We start from the raw sequence: 8468 nt of genomic DNA on the forward strand, positions 1-8468 counted from the left end.
AAGGGTTTAGCATGGTAACCGTTTGGACTTAGGACCAACTCAGGGGCAGCTGGCCGGCTCAGTTGGAGTTTGTGACTCTTGATCTTGGGGTTGTGGGTTTGAGCCCTACGTTGAGTATAGAGATTACTTAAAATCTTAAGGGGCACCTGGGTGGCTCAGTCATCTGAGTTCCTGACTCCTAATTTCAGCTCAGATCACCATCTCTGGGTTGGTGGGTGTGAGCCCCAAGTCAAGCTCTATGCCAACTGCAAGGAGCCTGCTTGGGATTCTCTGTCTTCCTCTCTTTGCCCCTCTCTCACTCTCTCAAAATAAATAAACATTAAAATAAAATTATGTTTAAAAAAATAAATAAAATCTTAAAAACAAAAGACTCCAGCTAAGAGCCTGTACTCTGAACACACAGACCGTTATAAAAATAGGCGTGTTTGGCCAGAAAAAATTCTGCCATCTGAACACATAAGACATTTTCTTTAACCACTCTTAATAAAAGAATGGTGCACAAGCAGGCACAGATGGCCTCATTTTGTTGAATTTGAATGCAGCTCTCATTACTCTTTAGCAATTTAATTTTTGTTTTTTTAATTTTTATTTTTGCGAGAAAGAGAGCATGAGTGGGGCAGGGGCAGAGAGGGACGGGATCTGAAGCAGGCTCCAAGCTGACAGCAGCAAGCCCAATGCGGGGCTCAAACTCACAAACCGTGAGATCATGACCTGAAGCGAAGTTAGACATTCAATGGACTGAGCCACCCAGACGCCCCTAGGAATTTAGTATATGACGTAAAAAAAAAAAATCTCCAGAATATTATTATTGACAAAAATACGAAGCGTTTACAAATATATGAGGATACAAAGACTTTGCGTAAGACCTGGCTTCAGCCTCTGAGCTCGTGCTTTGCTAGAAGGGATGTGTGTGTATGTTGTTGTCACCACGCTTAACCAAAACTTGACGCGTAGGAAATAGGTTTGCCTTCTTATATATTAAAATATGTTTGTGTGTGATGTTTGCCTGTCCTGACTGCCATTGCATAGATTTTGAGGGCAGGAGCTTTGTCTTCTTCACACAAGTGTCTTCCAAGTACTTAGAACAGTGCTAGGACATAGTAGGCACCGAATACCTGCTGGATAGAAGAATACAGAGCAAATACAGGGAGTTTTGTGATATGGCCTAGGCCTTTCCAGGCAGAGGGAGTGGCACCAGCAAACACCGGCGATAAACCAGGAGGAATATTTATGTAATACTAAATGCTTTAGTTTGGTCTGTGAGGTAGGAGGTGAAAAAGCTGGAAGGTAGGGCAGCTGCCTCAAGGAATTTGCTTTACAAGGGTCCTGGGCCTTATGCTGTTAACAGAATGGAGTGTGGGATAAGTGAGCATTAAATTTGAGCTTAAAGTTAATCTGATGAGGTAGACCAAGCATCTTTTTTTCAGGCAGAGAAACTTCCTCTTGCTTATGTATAGATCTCCAATTCTTAGCCCTAAGTGGCAAGAGCCAACCTTTAAGTTTCTGCTACATGCTAGACCCATGCTAAACAATTTACATGCACTTAGCTCATTTAATCCTCTTACGGGGTATTAGCCCCATTGGAGAGAGGAAGAAATAGGCTCAGCGAGATAAAGTAGCTCAGGATCAAATATGAGAGATAATTAAAAAAACAAATTGGCAGAAAGGGAACAAAAGAATTTAAGAATGAAAGATATTGAGCCGTCTAATCTAGAGAGCGAGAGGGCCTTAGAAAGAAGCAGTCGGTTCAGAGGGAAGGACTATGGAGCAAAGATGGCTGGCGTTGATTTTAGATATGTTGACAGGGTGTGCAGGTGGTAATGCTCAGTAACAAACATGCAATGGATCCTCCCTTTGTGGCAGGCACACTGCTGCACTTGGGACAAAGTCTGAAATCATTACCCTGGTCTCCCAAGCCCCGCGTGATCCGCCCCCCCCCCCCCCCCCCCCCCCCCCCCCCCCCCCCCCCCCCCCCCCCCCCCCCCCCCCCCCCCCCCCCCCCCCCCCCCCCCCCGCCATCTCAGGCCGCCCTCTGCCCACACATATCCCCTCTGGCTAGCACAGGGCCTGGCGCGAAGGAGGCAACTTTATTGAATGAAATCAATAAATGGACATACTTTCCCATATAATCCTCCTGACAACCTTCAAGTAGGGCACAGTGCACCCGATTTTGCTGAGGAAACAAGTGGTGCCAAGAGCTCTGGGCCGGAGATGGCTGGTTTTCTAGCCTGTACAGAGCGGAAGCTAGAGGATTCTGTGTGCGTATATGTTTGTCTCCTGTGGTTCTGTTTCTTATACTGTACACACACACACACTATATAACGTAAATATACTATATAAGTATATTCTTATATAAATATATATATTTATATACTATAAGAATATAGATCTAGGGGCACCTGGGTGGCTCAGTTGGTTAAGCATCCGACTTCGGCTCAGGTCATGATCTCCTGATTTGTGAGTTCAAGCCCTGTGTCGGGCTCTGTGCTGACAGCTCCAAGCCTGGAGCCTGCTTCAGATTCTGTATCTCTCCCTCTCTCTGCCCCTCCCATGCTCATGCTCTGTGTTTATCCGTCTCTGCTCAAGCCCCCTGTCAGGCTGTGCACTGACAGCGCAGAGAGTGCTTGGGATTCTCTCTCTCTCTCTGCACACCCCACCTCCACTAAAAAATTAAAAAACAAACAAAAAACAGTGAGGTTCAGATTCTAACCAAGTCTGTGTTTCTCACTACACCTGAAAGCTCCCTGTACAACGTACGTGTTCCGAGTCGTCCATCTCAGAGCCCTCCCAGCCTCCATGAGTGACTAGCTGTTCTGCCACACTTCAAATCTGACCTCCAGCCCTCCGCATCGGAGCTCTCTCAATAAAAAGGCTAGCTGGCGGCGCCTGGGTGGCTCAGTCAGAAAAGTGCCCGACTTTGGCTCAGATCATAATCTCATGGTTCATGAGTTTGAGCCCCACATTGGGTTCTTTGCTGTCAATGTGGAGCCTGCTTTGGATCCTGTCTTCCTGTGCATTAACATAGAGAAAAAAAGTAGAGAAAAGGCAAAAAGAATAGTTTTTATATTGCAGGTGAATTTTCTTGATCCATCCCTGATCTCAGGAAAGCTGTCCACCTAAAGATGCTATCTGCTTCTGGGAGAAAACTCCTCAAGCAATTTTAATTTCAGACCTCCAGCTGGTACGCAGTTCCAAAGTCTGGAGGAGCCCTTTTAAATTGGAGATGTGGACCCAAGTTTCAAGTCCGAGATGCGGTTGCCATCAGTAGTAAGATGGACCTGGTATGGTTCCTTCCCTCTTTCCAAGGAGGTTCAAGGGCTCTATTTGCTCTTAGTGATTTTAAATCAGAAGAATGGGTGCAAGTTGGAAATGTTTCATAGCCAGATATCTGAGATAGCCAGAAGAATTCAGGATGCAGTCTGGTTTACAGGTATATAGCAAAATCTCAGAGGCAATGAACAGCACTAGAATTTGATATCTGTTGGGGGGGGGGGGAGAATTTACTATGCCCTTCAGGGTCCTTCTAGCAAGACTAAGGAAAAAACTGACATGAGATTAACAGGAGAAAAATTAAATTTAGTTTCGTAAGTACAGAGAACCCACACAGACATCAAACTGCAAACACAGTGAAGCAACATGATGCTAATATGAGTTAAGGAGAGGGGCAGGGGTCTGAGAGTACAGAAGGGAGAAAGACCCTTAGCAGGAATATGAGAGATATTTGGAAAACAACAGTTGCCCAATAATGCAGATAAGTTTCTCAGGTAAAGAGGAATCTGTGAATAGGGCTCTTCCTGATAGAAGCAGGCAGTTGAAGGGGAGGTGAAGATCTTTTCCTGAGTCTGCTGGGTTTTGATTGCTTTTAGCTCAAAATAATATTCATACCAAAGTGGTTCATCTTGGGGTGGTCCCCATAGGTTCATGGGTTACCTGTCATTTGTATGCAAAATAAGTCTCATCTCATTAAATTTGGCCCAATTATTTACACGGGTGCGATAAGAATGACCATATAGGCTCTTACTTATTTATTTTTAAATTTTATTTAAATGCAAGTTAGGTACCATAGAGGGTAATAATGGTTTCAGGAGTAGAATTTAGTGATTCATCACTTACATATAGCACCCATTGCTCATCCCAACAAGTGCACTCCCTAATGCCCATCACCCATTTAGCCCATCCCCCCACCCAGCTTGCCTAGGCTCTTTTCAAATCTGCTTTGCTGGAAGCTTTTATGAGGAATCTTAGGTTGGACTTTTAAAGCCTCTCCAGGTCAAGGAAAAGAAGAAGCCAAGTCAAGAACTTACCATCAGACTTCAGATTTGGCTTAACTCCTCTCTTCTTGAGGTCCCCAAGATGTCCTGAGGTTCCTGGGCCTGGGCCTGCCACAATGTGACCTTCCTTACTCTCCTGGGAAAGCTGCTGGAAATCCTGTACACAGGGTATCAGGCCAGTTTCTCCAAAGGGCTTTATTGGCCCCGTAAAGTCAACTTTAGTTCCTTAAAACAATCTGGTCATATGCATATTTTATGCATATAATTTTACTTACATATTTTATGCCTGTGCTCAAAAGTGACATTCAAGTCAAAGCGTTGTTAATACAACCAATGTTTTCAATCAAGTCCTGTTCTAAGGGCAGGCTGTTACTGACCTTTATACAAGTAACTATACTGTCATGAAAATAAGACCACTCAACACATTTCTATATTCTGGAGGAATCAGGTAGGGAGAAAAGGTAAATATTTCAATTCTGTTTACAAAGGTATTACTTTAATAAATTGCCTTAAATCATAAATAGCTTGAGAGAAAAATGTTTCCAGAGCACCTAGGTGGCTCAGTTAAGCATCCAACTCTTGGTTTCAGCTCAGATCATGATCTCATGGTTCATGGGTTCGAGCCCCACATTGGGCTCAGAGCTGACAGTGCAGAGCCTAGGAACTTTTTAAAAAGCCCTTTTGCCCTAAAGGGAAACTGAGTACCCTAAGGGAAAGAAATCCATTCCCAAACCAAGGTGGAAGGCTTTACTAAATCATAAAGGCACACAGCTCGAAATCTAGAACATGGGAATCTTTTAATTTCCATCTTAGTTGAAATCCCCGATACAAAGAAGCAAATCCCCCTGATCATGTAGGTGGATGGGAGCCTCCGCCTATCATTCAGGTTGCAACCCAGTTCTTTGAGGAATTAAAAACCGCTGTGCTGTCTGAAAAATCTCAGTTTTTACAAGAACAGAATTGGGGCTCTAGAGAGTTTGATGCCTGTGTGGAATTCTCTCTCCTTCTTTCTCTCTGCTCCCTCCTTGCTCTCTCTCAAAAATAAATACATAACTTAAAAAGAAGAAGAAAGTTTACTTACCTTTCTCAACCAGGCTCCACAAAGATCCAGGAGAGTGAGCTTTGATGAGAATTCTCACCCTTTGCTGGCTTCTGCCAGTTTCCCCAGGATCCCATCTGCAGGCTCTGGAGTGAGTGGAGTGTTCCAAGAGAGACGTCATATGCTGGTGACCAGAAATTATAGAGGAGGAAAAATGATTTCCTCCTACTTTTTATAGTGAGTGCTTGGCTAAGACCTTTTTTCCTCTGGAGAACCTCATAAATGGATACATTTACTAAGTTAAAAATTCTCCACTGTGCCCACCATCATTCAAGATAACTTTTGGTAAGGTTATCTGTTTGTTCAGACTTAAAACAATATTCTATTCACCTGTTGCCTCACCCTGGACCCAGACCAGTTTAAGTTGGACCTAGCCTGACCCCAGACCTGAGTAAGTTTTTTTTTTTTTTTTTAAATGTTTTATTTGTTTCTAGGAGAGAGAGAGAGACAGCGTGAGCAGGGGAGGGTCAGAGAGAGAGGGAGTCACAGACTGAAACAGGCTGCAGGCTCTGAGCTGGCAGTCAGCACAGAGCCTGATGCGGGGCTCGAACCCACAAACCGCGAGATCATGACCTAAGCGAAAGTCGGACGCTTAACCGACTAAGCCACCCAGGTGCCCCCTGAGTAAGTTTTTAAGTTGAACCCAGTCCATTTTCTGGACTGAGTCCCTAAAAAGAAATGCTTGAATAAAGTCTCACAGTTCATAATGCAAACACCATGAAGCTAGAATCCAAGAGGGTCTTGCCCACAACCTGCCGAGGCTTGAGAAAGCCTCAAGTTCAGTGGGCTGGGTGGGCACCTGCGCCTGCTTACTGGTTGTTCCTGGGGATGGCCAGGGGTCTCCTTCCTTTATTCCCTCTTCTGATACCAGAACTGTTCAAAGATAAACTGAAGCATATTAAAAATGTTAAGAGTTTATTTGAGCACAAATCAAATCAGGCAGTGTCGAATCAGAAGTGATTACCAGCACTCTCTCAAAAGTCCAAGGAGAGGCTTTTATAGAGAAAGGATGGACACAAGAGAGTTTTATTTGGTTGGGTTGTTTTCTTAGTTTAGGGGAGCAAATAAAGATGGCTCATTGGTTGAGTGTCCAACTCTTGGCTTCAGCTCAGGTCATGATCTCGCAGTGGTGGATTGGAGCCCTGCGTTGGGCTCCTCGCTGAGCGCAGAGCCTGCTTGGGATTCTCTCTCTGCCCCTCTTGGCTCTCTCTCAAAATAAACAAACATTTTTTTAAAATTAAAAATAAAGTTTATTTTTAGGTGGGCTCGACCCTACTGTGGGGCTGGTACTCACAACCCTGGGATCAAGGTCACATGCTTCACTGACTGAGCCAGCCAGGCGCTCCAGCAAGGAAGTTACTGATAGTCTGTACTTTAAAGCCTAGTTAGCTGTTTGTGATGAGTTGTCCTTAACTTTTAATTTGGTAACACTGTGGAATTTACAGGTTTAGATTTTGATTTGCTTACGGAAATCACCTTGGGGCGCCTGGGTGGCTCAGTCAGTTAGGCGGCCGACTTCGGCTCAGGTCTTGATCGCACAGCTCGCCCGTGAGTTTGAGCCCCATGTCGGGCTCTGCGCTGACAGCTCTGCGCCTGGAGCCTGCTTCAGATTCTGTGTTTCCCTCTTTCTCTGCCCCTCCCCTGCTCACGCTCTTTCTGTCTCTCAAAAATAAATAAACGTTATTTAAAAAAATTAAAAAGAAACCACCTTGACATTAGAGCCACCTCAGCATAACACCTTCCCTGCTTAGTTAATTTAACAATAGTTACCAAAAGGATTTTCTACTTGGTTTACTCTGATGCTTGCTTCTGAGTCACGGTGAAAAATTCTTTCTGCCTCTAGGTGATTGGAGGGAGGGCCTGGGTTAATGTCACATCACAGTGCTTTCTCCTCCCCTCAGGAAGTAAAGTCCACTCAACCTCAAGGACTTAGAATGCTCTCTTGTTTTCACAGTGCAGCTGAATGAAACCCCTTGAAAAAAAAAAAGAGTGACTTTCTAAAATATCGTAGACTTTATTTTTCTTCTCAGATCGGTTCATCTGGATCCCTTTGCTGAACATCATATCAAAGGTAAAAATCAATATGGGATTGTGTGTTGGGGTTGGCTTTCTATAATGTTTTGAACGACTGGCATCTCCCCCATTCCTTATCCCACCCCTGGCCTGCTTACATCCCACATGTGCTGGTACCCGACTGTTCTTTCTAGAAAGCAGCAGCCTGCCTGCCAACCCAATAGTGGGAAGCCAGGAAAGCTCTGTCCCTTCCTCAGAACATTTACACACACACACACACGCACACATTTTTTTTTTTTTACTTAAGCTTTTGTGAGAAAACAACAGACTCTATGATACTTCTCTCCTGAGTTCTTTCTAGCCAGCACCTCCTAAGGCCAAAAACATTTTCTCGCAGAACCGTAAGATCACCATCACACTAGAGATTTATTTTAAGTTTATGTATTTATTTTGAGAGAGAGAGAAAGCACGGGAAGGGGAGAGGCAGAGAGAGGGGGACAGAGAGAATCCCAAGCAGGCTCGTCAGCACAGAGCCTGATGCGGAGCTTGATCTCTCGGTTCATGAGATCAGGACCTGAGTCAAAACCAAGAGTCAGACCTTAAGGGACTGAACCAACCAGGTGCCTCTCATACCCAAGAGATTTAACCTTGTCTACTGTAAAGTCCATAAACAAGTGACCTCCCAAACTCCTTTCTGGACTTTTTTCTGGTCCAGGATTCATTCTAGGAACAGTCACTGCAGTTTGTTGTCATGTCTATTTAGTCCCTTAGAATATTTTCTTTTCAGCGGCTGCTTTGTAAAGGGGAATTCCTAGACTGAGGCTACTCCTCCTTCTTATTTCTCTAAAGAGGACCAGAGAAGGGGCGCCTGGGTGGCTCAGTCAGTTAAGCTTCCGACTTCGGCTCAGGTCATTATCTCACGGTTTGTGGGTTCAAGCCCCACGTCGGGCTCTGTGCTGACAGCCAGCTCAGAGCCTGCTTCGGATTCTGTGTCCCCTTCTCTCTCTGACCCTCCCCTGCTCACACTCTCTCTCAGAAATAAATAAAACATTACTTGAAAGAAAGAAAGAAAGAAAGAAAGAAAG

Source organism: Hyaena hyaena, unplaced genomic scaffold (assembly GCF_003009895.1).
Source record: "Hyaena hyaena isolate Hyena2069 unplaced genomic scaffold, ASM300989v1 scaffold_390, whole genome shotgun sequence".
NCBI classification, from domain to species: Eukaryota; Metazoa; Chordata; class Mammalia; order Carnivora; family Hyaenidae; genus Hyaena; species Hyaena hyaena.